This window comes from Eubalaena glacialis, chromosome 14 (assembly GCF_028564815.1).
Source record: "Eubalaena glacialis isolate mEubGla1 chromosome 14, mEubGla1.1.hap2.+ XY, whole genome shotgun sequence".
Classification (NCBI taxonomy): domain Eukaryota; kingdom Metazoa; phylum Chordata; class Mammalia; order Artiodactyla; family Balaenidae; genus Eubalaena; species Eubalaena glacialis.
The window spans coordinates 36,946,641-36,960,035 of NC_083729.1; positions in this window are offsets into that span (position 1 = coordinate 36,946,641).

The window sequence follows — 13,395 nt, forward strand, 5'->3', positions numbered from 1 at the left end:
AAAACCCATATTCAACACTTATTAATCTGAATTCCCTAGTCTAGCTGTTCTCAACCATTTTGGTATCAGGACCCATTTATATTTCTAAAAATTCAAGATCCCAAAGAACTTTTGCTTTTGCGGGTTATATCTGTTGATATTTATTGTATTAGAAGTTAAAACCAAGAAATTTTACATACTATTTTAATTCATTAAAAATAAAACCATTACCTGTTAACATAAATAGCATTGTTTTATGAAAATAATTATTTTGCAAACAATTTAGTGTGAAAAGTAGCACTGGTTTTCATTTTTGTAAATCCTTTAATGTTGTACTAGATTCTCCTATCTGCTTCTGCATTCAATTTGTTGCAATGTGGCACTGTGTTCGAAGTATATGAAGAAATCTGGCCTCACACAAATATGTATTGGAAGAGAGTATTTTAAAAGCTTCAGATAATTGTGGATATTCCTCTTTGATACATTATCAAAACTTCGGAATGGGTAGTTTCTTGAAGGTTAGTTGCAGTGTGAAATCTGAAACTTTATCCATCAGTTTTGTTCTCTGTTACATTAAAATCCATTTGATCTATCTTGCAGTGTGGATAGTAGATCTTTGACTTTTGCATGATTTTATAATATCATGCATTGGTCATTTGGAAAATACTGGTTCATTGAATTATGCGGTTCTTTAGAACATTGACATCTTATTATGCTGTGTTTATAATGTTAATATAACTGATCTCATCAGAAAAATCTTTTAAGTATTAGAAAGCTGTCAAGCTCACAGTGATGGATACAGATTTTTCAAAATTCTAACTTTCATTTGAAAGGGGAAATTTTATCATTGGCAACAAATATTGTCAGTTGTTTTCCTTAAGTGACAGGGCTTTCTTCATTCATTTCAGAGAAAATGTCTGCTGAACAACCATAGTCTGTGAGTCATTCTTTCAAGTAAAAACATTTTTCATGAAAAGTGGCTACTAGTTCAGCACACATCTCAAATAATCACATAAGAGGCAGCCATCACACTACAGCATGCTATATAGCCAGTACTTCTCATTTCATCATATAGGATATTAAAAAGATGTGTACTAAAGGGTAGAGGTGTAATGAAATTTTTACTGCTAAAGAACATTGTTAACTGAAATTGACTAGTTTGATGCTACTTTTTTGGTTCATGCTGGGGTGCCTATAGTTTTGTCCACCATTTCTTTTGCACAGTCAGTGCAAATGTCAGTACTTTGAAAAAGAATAAGTATTAGTATTATTAAGAAAATAGTTTTGATTTCTTGGACCTCCTTGAAAGGTTCTCTGGGACCCCCAGACTTTCAGAGTTGCTGCCTCATCCTTTTGGACAACTTGACAGTGTCATTTATTCCAAATATTAGTGTCATAGTAAGTGAATCTTAAGACATACAGATCTGACATAAAATTTACTTGGGGGAGAGAGGTGGTGTTTATATGTTTACTGTTACACTGATACTTAGCAAGATAAACAAGGTGGAGGCTTTAATATTGTGTTGTTTTTTTTTCTCCCAGAAAATTCCTGTGATGGGTTTCAACTTGGAAAACTCATGACTTAAGATTGTTTAACAGTAGAGTTTGAGTTTTGTATGGCATATATTTGAATTATTTAAATCTTTTAAGAGGTCTTCAATTATTGTAGATTTATGTTATTTCTTTGAGGTCTCACTTCAATATTGAATTTTTAAATTCATATTTTAAATAAAATCATTTTACCATGACTGAGATGTCATTTCAGGTGGGCCAGATAAAGACAGGACTTTTCTTTTTTAATGGTGATTAAGTGGATCAGGGTTTTATGCTGAATTTTTTTTGTTGTTAGATTTTAAAATTTTCTGAACATTCAACAAGGTTGGGGAAAGTTACCATGGAAATGTTTTTTTTTAAAAGCACTCTTGGGAATTCCCTGGGGGTCCAGTGGTTAGGACTCTGCACTTCCACTTCAGGGGGCATGGGTTTGATCCCTGGTTAGGGTGGCCAAAAAAGAAAAAGCACTCAATTTCTGTTACAAATTTCTCGCCCAGTTGGTAATTATAATATTTACTTAAGATACTTATTACTTGACTTTTTGGTTGTAAGTGTGTTTGGATAGCCAAGAATGACTGCAGCTCTCTTTTCTCCCTAAGCCAGGTTTATTCTCAGATGTGTAGGATTCAGTCGGGTCTTGTCTTTTCATGGTCTGTCAAGCAATTTATGTTGCTTGAGTTAAACTGAGTTTTTATTCAGCTTCAGTCATTGAAGTTAACCTGAAGATGTCCACTGATTTCCTTTTGCTAGCCAAATCTTATCCTTCTCCTGAATTTAGATTGCATTTTTAAATGACATCTCGTATTTATATTTCTTCTTCCGAATTACCTTTATTTGTATTTTGAAATTAGTCTGGTTTGATAAGGGAAAGCATTTGATAAAGATTTTAGGACACATTCTGTTTTGGGTAGCTAAATAGTATTATTGAAAAAATACCATGCGATTTTCATATATTAAAACAATGCACAATGTGCGTAAAATCTGTAAGATAGTCAAAAGCTAATGGAATCATTAAGACTAGAATTTAAGTTATTTCAAAGCAATCCTGAGAGTTACTTGCTTTTGCAAATAAATTATTAGGTGCACATTATAACAATTTGCATTGTCTTTTTGTTTTTGTTTTTTTTTTGGCCACACCATGTGGTTTAGGAGAGCTCAGTTCCCTGACCAGGGATTGAACCTGGGCCCACGGCAGTGAAAGCACCAAGTCCTAACCACTGGACTGCCAGGAAATTCCCATGCATTGTCATTTTTTTATGCTCAATTGCTGTGTAAGAGATTTTTATTTTCTATTCAACTTTGGGGATTATTCTATAAACCTTAATGAAAATGCTAAGCAAGTGTTTATTTTTGCCCATTGTTCTGGTGACTTATGTATGTTACGTTGTAATTGGAAGTAAAACAGTGTAGCTACTAATACAGAGTAAGTTGCTTTTCAGGCAGCATAACTACTGAATCTCGCTTCTTGCTGGCTTTCCTGGCAATGATATCTTCTCCCTTATTTATTTATTTAAAAAAAATTAGTCTTAGATAAGACTGGTTATAATTATTGTAGCACTTTGATGCTATTGAAGAATACTCCTGAATAGAAAGTCAGTGGATTTAATTGTTATAGTTTCTTTTGGAATCTACAAAGCTTTTCATGAAGAGTTCACATTTTTAAATCATGTATAGTCAAAAATAAGCTAATAGTCTTGAGAATTTTCATGTAGTTTAAACTCTCCCTAAAATGTTATGATTACTAGAGGAAGTTCTAGGGTACCGGTTCTCCAGAGTGGTTCTGCTTTTTTTCTGTTATTTGTTGGGATTCCATCTAAGATTTCATTTGAATAAAGGTTCTTTGAAAAGTTTGAAAATCAGTAGGCTCAGAGAGTGTATACGTGACTTAGGCAGAGGAAACTAGACATTACTCTTTTACAAGAAAGGAAACTCGGTAAGAACAGTGTTTGAGCTGTGAACAATATTTACAGGCTTTGATTTGGTGATCTACCCAAGTATTGTTATTCAACTATATTTATAAAGTTGGGGAAGGGGGTGTTGGGTTGGAGCAAGAGTGAGCTACACAGCCACATACCACGTTTGGTTAGCTTTGATTTTTCAGGGAGTATTGTGGGGGAGGAAAGGGTGTTATTCCCAGCGTCAGATTTGAATTTATCTGCTCACATTAGTACCTCTACATCCCCCTCTTCCATAAAACAAGCTAATGGTTCAAAAAATAAATAAACTGGTGTAGTATTCCTTTGTGTGACCGCACCACAATGTATTTATCCATTCCCACATTGAGAGAGATTTAGATTATTTGCAACTTTTTACTATTTAAAAAACGAATGCAGTGGGCATCCTGGCATATGTCCCTTGAGCACGTGTACTAGTGTTTCTCTAGTATTTGCCTAGAAATCAAATTACTGGGATATAGAGTGTGCATATCTTCAAGTTAATATTGCAAATGCATTATACCAAAGGTGTACTAACATACTTTCACTAGAAATGTATGAAAATTTCTGTTCCTCTGTCCCTCCCTATCCTCAGTAACACTCAGCAAATATTGTCAGGCTTTAAATTTGCCAGGCAGTTGAATGTGAAATAATATCTAATTTGCATTTACAATTACATGTGAGGGAGACATCTTTTCCTGTATGTGTTGGCCACTTGAGTTTCCTCTTTGAATTGAATGCACATGGCTTTTACCCATTTTTCTTTGGAGTTGTGTTTTTCTCATTTATTTGTAGGTTTTTTTATGTAGTGAGGATACTAGTCCTTTGTTACATGTTTTGCAAAACCCAGTCTTTATTCTTTTACTTTGTGTATGGAGTTTTTTGTTATTTATCCATCTTTTTCTTTATGGTTTGTGTTATTGTCTTAAGAAGTCATTGTCATCTCAAGTTCTGTATTCTCTGTTTTCTTTCAGGAGTTTTAGAGTCGTCTTCCCACCTCCCAAGCACATATATTTAGATTTTTATTTCATCCTGAACTTACTGTTGTATATGGTATGAAATAAAGAATCCTTTTATTTTTTTTTTGCAAACAGGTTAGTTGTGCCAACACCATGCCAGCCCTGTCCAATACCAATTTCCCATATGTATATGATCCATTTCTAGTTTCTAAGTTCAGTTCTGTTGTCTTTTTGTCTAATCCTATGCAAATATGATACCATTTTAATTATTGTAGCCTCATAAATGCTGATACCTGGCAGGCATGCATTGTCTTCATCTTATATAAACCTAGTTACTTTTAATAAAAATACAATCAATAATCTACATTCTCTAATTCTTAGTAGCCTGCATCCGTTTTGGAGATCTAATACTGAAAACTGTTCACCTTACCTATGAAAATTACTTTGTGTGTTCCTGTTGCATATTTACATTTTATTTATTTATTTTTGGCTGCATTGAGTCTTCATTGCTGCGCACGGGCTTTCTCTAGTTGTGGTGAGCGGGGGCTTCTCATTGTGGTGGCTTCGCTTGTGGAGCACGGGCTCTAGGCACACGGGCTTCGGTAGTTGTGGCCCTTGGGCTCAGTAGTTGTGGCACATGGGCTTAGTTGCTCCACGGCATGCGGGATCTTCCCAGACCAGGGATCGAACCCATGTACCCTGCATTGGCAGGTGGATTGTTAACCACTGCACCACCAGGGAAGTCCCGCATATTTACATTTTAAACTGTAGCCTGGTAATCACATCCATCACTCTGACCTCCTTCCTTCCCCTATAAGATTGGACCAGTAAGAGTGCCCTGGCATGTTCTGTTGGAGCTTAAGGCAAAAGGAAAATTAAGTAGTAATTGTCGCTTTAAATTTTTTGATATTTCATGCGTCATGGTTTTTGCGTTCATTTTGATTCTTTTAACTGTTGGCATTAAAATATTTATCTTGATTACCGAATTTAGGCACCCCTTATATTTTGTCTCCAAGGCAAGTGCCTCACTTGTATCACCTTAGCCCCAACTGATAAATATGTTAATTCCTGGGCCTTTGAAGTGACTGTCTCTAGACAGTTTTCCTGTTTAAAGGCAGACATTACCACGGAGGAATAACTCTCCCTACTAGTCCTCTTTAGCATAGATCAATTTTTTTTTTTCTGCAGCACTTAGAGAAATGGGGGGAAGGCTGGTATAAGAAGAGAATCCTGTGCTCTAGAAGCGGCTAGCTGCTACTGACTTTGCTTCCTTAGGCGGTGAGCCATCTTTTTATAGTTTGAAAACATAATGCTGAGGGAAATATCAAGTTCCAAAAGGATGTCATTTATGGAAAAGCTTAAATCTCCAAAGTATATTTCTAAGTGAACTTTATTTTTTTAATATTTTAGTATCTTTGAAATTGAGAAGTGTCTTAAGTCAATGGCATCTTACAATTGCCATTGGCTAGGCAGCTGTCATGGCATAGTTGCACCAACTTGTCATAACTGTTCATATTTTAATTTCATAATTAGGTTTTGTCAAAGTCTAAGTCTTAAAAACCTCTGTTACAATAAGTATAAAATAATCCTGAGTGTTATTAAAGGATTGTTTCATGGTTTAATTGGCAGCATTTTTTCTTAGTTATACATAAAGGACTGCTGCGTAAAATAATGAAATTTTAAAGTTGATGGAGTATGATACATAATTTATAGACACATAATATGTATAAAACATGCATGGGAAAAATACACATTAATTTAGGACAGTAGTTACTTCTTCAGAAGCACTGAAAGTGTGAGAGTTTTATTTTCTCCTCCCTCAAAAATAAAGTTATAAAAATGTTAACATCTGTTAAATCTGAGTAGTAAGTAAGGGTGTCTTACATTCTTTTATGTAATTTTCTGTATGTTTGAATTTTTAATAAAATTTTGAATTAAAAAATAAAATACAGAAACTAAACGAATTCAGTGGTTCTGGGTTGCCTTCCAGGAAGCAGGCACCAATTTATAATCCCAACAGTATACAACAATAATGCTCATGTTTTCTGCTTTCTTGCCAGTATTGCACATTGCCAATCTTGTGGGTAAAATATTGTTATTTGTGATTTTCTTGATTTAATTCTCAATTATTTCATTACTAGTGAGATTGAATTTTTTTCTCATTTTGGTAATTGTATGTCTCTTATCAAAGCTTGTTCACATAAGTTGCTTATTTTCTATTAACACATTGATCACTTTTTTATTGATTTGTGAGAGCTCTTTATGTATTTAGGAAATTAGCCATTATTCTGTTACATATGTCACAAATTATTTTACTGGGTTCACCAGTTACCTTTCAATACTGTTTGTTTGTTTGTGTGTTTGTTTAAATAAGGATGTCAAGGCATGGATGGGACCAAACAAAACACATCTAACTGATACTGAAACCTCCTAATTGCTGAAAAGCTACAAGTTCAATGACAGGATTTTTCCCCAGAAAATCTTATATCATGCTACTCTGTGTCTGTGCTTTTTCTTACACAATAACTTTTTGTTTCTATGCCAGCTTTTCCTATAGGCAGAATAAAGGCTTTCTAATCACTATGATTGGAGAGTCACTAGAGAGAGCTAAGATGCTGTCATCTGAAGAGTACTGGATAGTTCTCCTTGGTCAAAAATAATTATCTTTTATTCTCCATATGCTGTTTTAAGAATAGAGTGGGATGTATTTTTTGTTTTACTTTTTTTAAAAAAATTGAAGGAAAATTTACATGAAGTAAACTGCAAAGATCTTAGGTGTTCAATTTGATGAATTTTGAGAAGTGTCTCTTGATTTTTACATTCAATAGTTTTAGAATTTTATCATTTTCTTTAACAGTTTGAACCTTCAGTTGTATACTTAGACAGCCTTTTCACATTCTGAGTAAGTATTTACATATATTTTCTTTTACGATTTTGACCTTTTTATTATAAATAAATATAAGTTTTATATATATATAAATATATAATACAAATAGAACTTACTTGGAGTATTACTATAGTGCAAAACTCTAATGTAATATTTTCCATTATTCCCTCAGTAGCTAATACATAAACCAATCTTTTTTGTTTGTTTTCCCATTGTTTCTCTCTCTTTTTTTTTTTTTTTTTAGTTTTTACAGTTTTTTTATTGAGGTATGATTGACATATAACATTATATTAGTTTCAGGTGTACAACATAATGATTCAATATTTGTATATATTGCAAAGTGATCACCAAAATAACTCTAGTTAACATGTCTGCATATATAGTTACAATTTTTTCTAACGATAAGGACTTTTAAAATTTACTCTTTGCAACTTTCAAATAGGCAATACAGTATTATTAACTATAATCACCCTCCTGTACATTACATCCTCATGACTTTTTTTTTTTTTTAAAGAAGTATTTTATTTTTTTGGAGTATAATTCCTTTACAATGGTGTGTTAATTCCTGCTGTATAACAAAGTGAATCAGCTATACATACACATATATCCCCATATCTCCTCCCTCTTGCATCTCCCTCCCACCCTCCCTATCCCATCCCTCTAGGTGGACACAAAGCTCCGAGCTGATCTCCCTGTGCTGTGTGGCTGCTTACCACTAGCTATTTTACATTTGGTAGTGTATATATGTCCATGCCACTCTCTCACTTCGTCCCAGCTTACCCTTCCCCCTCCACATGTCCTCAAGTCCATTCTCTATGTCTGTGTCTTTATTCCTGTCCTTCCCCTAGGTTCTTCAGAACCTTTTTTTTTTTTTTTTTAGATTCCACATATATGTGTTAGCGTACGGTATTTGTTTTTCTGTTTCTGACTTCCTTCACTCTGTATGACAGTCTCTAGGTCCATCCACCTCACTACAAATAACTCAATTTCGTTTCTTTTCATGGATGAGTAATATTCCATTGTATATATGTGCCACATCTTTATCCATTCATCTGTCGATGGACACTTAGGTTGCTTCCATGTCCTGGCTATTGTAAATAGAGCTGCAGTGAACATTGTGGTACATGACTCTTTGAATTATGGTTTTCTCAGGGTATATGCCCAGTAGTGGGATTGCTGGGTTGTGTGGTAGTTCTATTTTTAGTTGTTTAAGGAACCTCCATACTGTTCTCCATAGTGGCTGTATCAATTTACATTCCCACCAACAGTGCTGGAGGGTTCCCTTTTCTCCACACCCTCTCCAGCATTTATTGTTTGAAGATTTTTTGATGATGGCCATAAGCCAGTCTTTTTTATTTTACTTATTTGAAAGTGCCCTTTTACTATATATTCTTGTATATACTTGTATTTTTATGGACATTCTGTGTCATTATTTTGTACTGTGTATCAGTATGTCATCTTAATTATCATAGTTTTATTTTACATTTTATCTGGTAGGGATAGTGCTCCCTTATTAATCTACTTAAACAAAAATTGAATGTTTATTCTTCCAGATGAACTTTTGAATAATTTGGCCAAGATTTCCCTGCCAAATAAAAATCCTGTTAATTTTGAGTTGTTATATGGATAGATTAATTTGGGGGTCTTTAGCAGAGATGAGTTCCATTCCAGGAAAATGCTACGTCTTTCTATTTATACAAGTGTTTCTTAATGCCCCCAGTAAAGTTTTATCATTTTCTCCATATATTCTACACATTTCTTAAGTTAATTCCTTATCTTATATTTCTTATTCTGTTATGAATGAACTATTTTTATTCCCATATATATATATATTTTTAAACATTTTTATTGGAGTAGAATTGCTTTACAATGGTGTGTTAGTTTCTGCTGTATAACAAAGTGAATCAGCTATACATATACATACATCCCCATATCTCCTCCCTCTTGCATCTCCCTCCCACCCTACCTGTCCCACCCCTCTAGGTGGACACACAGAACCAAGCTTATCTCCCTGTGCTAAGCAGCTGCTTCCCACTAGCTAGCTATTTTACATTTGGTAGTGTATATATGTCCATGCCACTGTCATACAGAGTGAAGTAAGTCAGAAGGAGAGAAACAAATACCGTATGCTGACAGATATATATGGAATCTAAAAAAAAAAAAAAAAAGTTCTTCCAATATATTTTTAATTCATACCTTCTTAGTAGACAACTGACTTAATCACTTACAAAAACCATTTCGATTTCTATCATTTCCACCAGATGGCAGTCTTGGGCACATCCACTTGTAAACCCGCTGAGAACTCTGGTGACAAGAAAGGCAGTGGCTGGCAGACCTTACAAGGCCTTAAAAGTACAGGAACAAAAAGGTTTTTTGTAAACATGAAAGACAAACGAACCCAACATTATGTAATTATAGTATTTATACTGCTATTAACCTTTAATCTTACAGCCCATTCATTAATGGAGGCAGAGAAGGTCACTGCACCCTTCAAAATCGTATTTTTCTCTGTCCACGTGTTAAATACCTGTGGCTTCTTGGCAGTACTTTTGCTTTTATTCCAGGGACTTTCATGGTTAAAGGCAGGCTTTAATAAATGTCATTATTGTTTCCCTTCTAAAAGCACCATTTAAATCAGAAGTTACTGGATTTCTAAATGTTTATGTAAGAGCATCTTGTGACTCTGATTTTATGACGCCCAGATCTCATCTGAAATATGAGGTACCAGTGTTTATAGTTAATGTAAAGGGAAATAGGTTTGTAAGTGGCTTATTCTACATGAATAAAAATCTTAATAACCCCCCTAAATTAGACACTTTTTAGCTTAATTTTGATGACTTCAAAGACCTGCCTTTAGGAATATAGAAGGTAGTGAATTTCTTGATCAGGCAAGGAATTGGCTCAAGTATTTTCTCATAGATGCTTTTTCCAGTGGCCAAAAGAGAGTCCTTTTGGACAACAATACATCATCTAGGTAAGCTCCCCTTTTGTACCTTTTATTACAATTCCATTTGCTAATTTACTTATTTTATATTTCTTATTGTGTTATGAATGAACTATTTTTCTTCCAATATATTTTTAATTCATACCTTCTTGGTATAATCAGGGAGTAGTAATTGACTGAACAGTAACTATGTACATTTCCTTTCTGAGAGATTTTATTTCCACTCTGAGATTGAAAGGTACGAAAAAGTATAAGAACAAAAAGAACAGGTTTGGTCCTTATGCAAAATGGTATGCCAAGGTTAATTCTTGCTTTTCCGAAGAAAATTGATGTAAATATTCTAGGAGGTAATATAGAAAAAATGTTGACAAACAGTAAATAATTTCTTTTAAGGCAAATCATGAAAAAGTTTCCTTTTTAAATCCCTGATGATTCTAGGATATAGTTATGTGGAACAGCAAATTTCTTTCATGTATTACATGGATTTATTCATGTTTTATGTGATCTCTGAGAATGAATGTTGAAATGGTCTTAAGGGAATCTCAGCTATGCAGTAGTTATGCCTAGAGCTTTTGTGTAGTGTACCAAGACATACCTTTAACTAAGACAAGTTGAAATCAGTTAGAATTAGGTTCATGCCACATATTTTCAAATAGTTATGGGTAACCTAAATTATATAAATGAAGCCATAAGTTAAATACACCTGGAAGATTGGCTATGTAAAATTATCTTTGAAAAGGAAGCAATTCCTTTCTAAGAACCCATGTTTGTATATTTACATAATATTTTTTAGGGCTCTTGGCTTTTTCAGGTAGGGACACACGTGAATCTGGCAGTTAAGACAATGTTCCCTATTATAGTGTAACAGCGTATACAGTACGCTAGTCAAATGTCTTTCACAATCAAAAGTTTACACGTCAATGCTGGCTGCTTTAACACTTGGGAAAATTTCACATCAGAAAGCAACACACTCACAAATGTTTGTCAATTTGAGAGAGAAATTGTGGCCCATAAAGCAAACTCTGAATGTTTTGTAGTTTTACATCCTCAAAAGTTTTAACATAGTAGTTCTGAAGAATTGTCATTTGTGTATTCTTCAAAGAGAGTAATTTTATAACTGGACAGATCTTTAAATACATATTTATGAAATCTCAAAGTTGGAAAATCCCTGAATACCAGATGGGCCTCTGATCCGATTCTCTGGGGACCAGAATCTACCTCCATTTTGGGGCAGCTCTGCCTGTGCTGGTTGGTTCTGTTTCTTCCTATCATTTGTCTTAAGAACCCCTTGGGGCCAAGCGTTTAACCACGGCTATTATGATGACTCCCAGTATCTTCTCTTTTCTGTCACCAGTTATTTCACTGATACATTGTGGCTTCAATTGTCTTTAGCATTCAAACCCCAATTCTGCAAAGGCTCTAGTTTTCTGTATCTTTTTTTTTTTTTTTTTTACTTTTAATTAATTAATTTATTTTTGGCTGTGTTGGGTCTTCGTTTCTGTGCGAGGGCTTTCTCTAGTTGCGGCGAGTGGGGGCCACTCTTCATCGCGGTGCGCAGGCCTCTCACTGTCGCAACCTCTCTTGTTGCGGAGCACAGGCTCCAGACGCGCAGGCTCAGTAGCTGTGGCTCACGGGCCTAGTTGCTCCGCGGCATGTGGGATCTTCCCAGACCAGGGCGCGAAGCCGTGTCCCCTGCATTGGCAGGCAGATTCTCAACCACTGCACCACCAGGGAAGCCCTAGTTTTCTGTATCTTAAAGTATACAACCCAGAACTGAACATTTATAGGTAGTAGAACTGTTGTCTTTTGTTCTAGTTAATGCTCTTCTGTTCTTCTATTTAACACTCAAATACTGAACTAGCTTTTCTGACACCCACATGAAACTGTTTCAGTCTCTGAGGTTAATTATTTTTACTGCTGTTAATAGTCTTTCCCCATCCTACACTTGTGCAGTTGGTGTTTTGTTTAACCTGCTTTGCAGGACCTTCATTTATTCTAAGTTTTCTTGTGTTAGATTTATTAACCTTTTGAAATGTTTTTGGATTCATCTAAGATATATATGCTGTCTTATTCTTTTTGGTCACTCCAAAGTTTGATAGGTAAACAGTATTGAATGAAACAAGTCTGAGGACAGTGGCCTGAGAAACTGCTCTTTGATGTGATACAAATTGCCCAATCTATTAATCAGCACCCATTAGGTAAGAATTTCAGCAATTTACTGATTCATCTATCAGCCCGTTTCTCTCCAAGTTTGTCTATAAGAATATCATAGGATCTTACATTCCTTGCTGAAGTCCTGCACTTCCCAAATGTTAGTCAAGTAACTGCCCCCAAAAGTTCATGAAGTTAAGTCAAACCTGTTGATACGTAGTGAACAATGTTCTCTTCCAAAAGGCTTAAAAAACATTATCATTATAAATAAGGATCTATTCTAGGGCCTTTCCTGGCCCTAGAAGTTGTCGCCATTTTTTACCTCTTCCAAAACTTGGAATGACATTTACCCTTTCTGATATTGTGGCCAACACCCACTCCACACTTCTGTATAACTACAGTGGGCCACCCAGAAATACTCCAGATTTTCAGTATCCTTTCCTTGTTTTCCATTAGCATAAAATAGGAAATCGAGTTCTTATTGGCCCTATCACTTGTGTATAATTCAACTTATTTGGAATTTTCACTTTGACCCTATTCCTGTAGGCCCATGCAAATTTAGGTGTTTATTTTTGCTTATGGTGTTTCTTGTATCATTTATGTGTTTTTGAGATTCTGAACTTGTTACATTTCTTCCTGTGTAAACTTGTGGTTCTTGTTTTTGTTTTGTTGTTGTTTTACTTCTTTTAGGTACATCTCCCTTTTAATTCTGTATGTATATGATTCTTCAATTTAAAAAGTATTTAAAAAAATAACCCTGATGCATTAAAAAAAAAAAAAGAAAGCTACAACTTGGCCTACAGCCTGAGGCCAAGTGCAGCATGTGGACTGGACAGAAAAGAACAGTGCCATGTCCAGAAGGTGCTATTCACATCACAGACATTGGGGGCTCTTCTATACAACTTTCTAGCAAGTGGCAGGAAGGCGTTCTTACGAATAAAATTAATATAGTTATATTACAACAAATATCTGTCAGGTGGGAAGTAA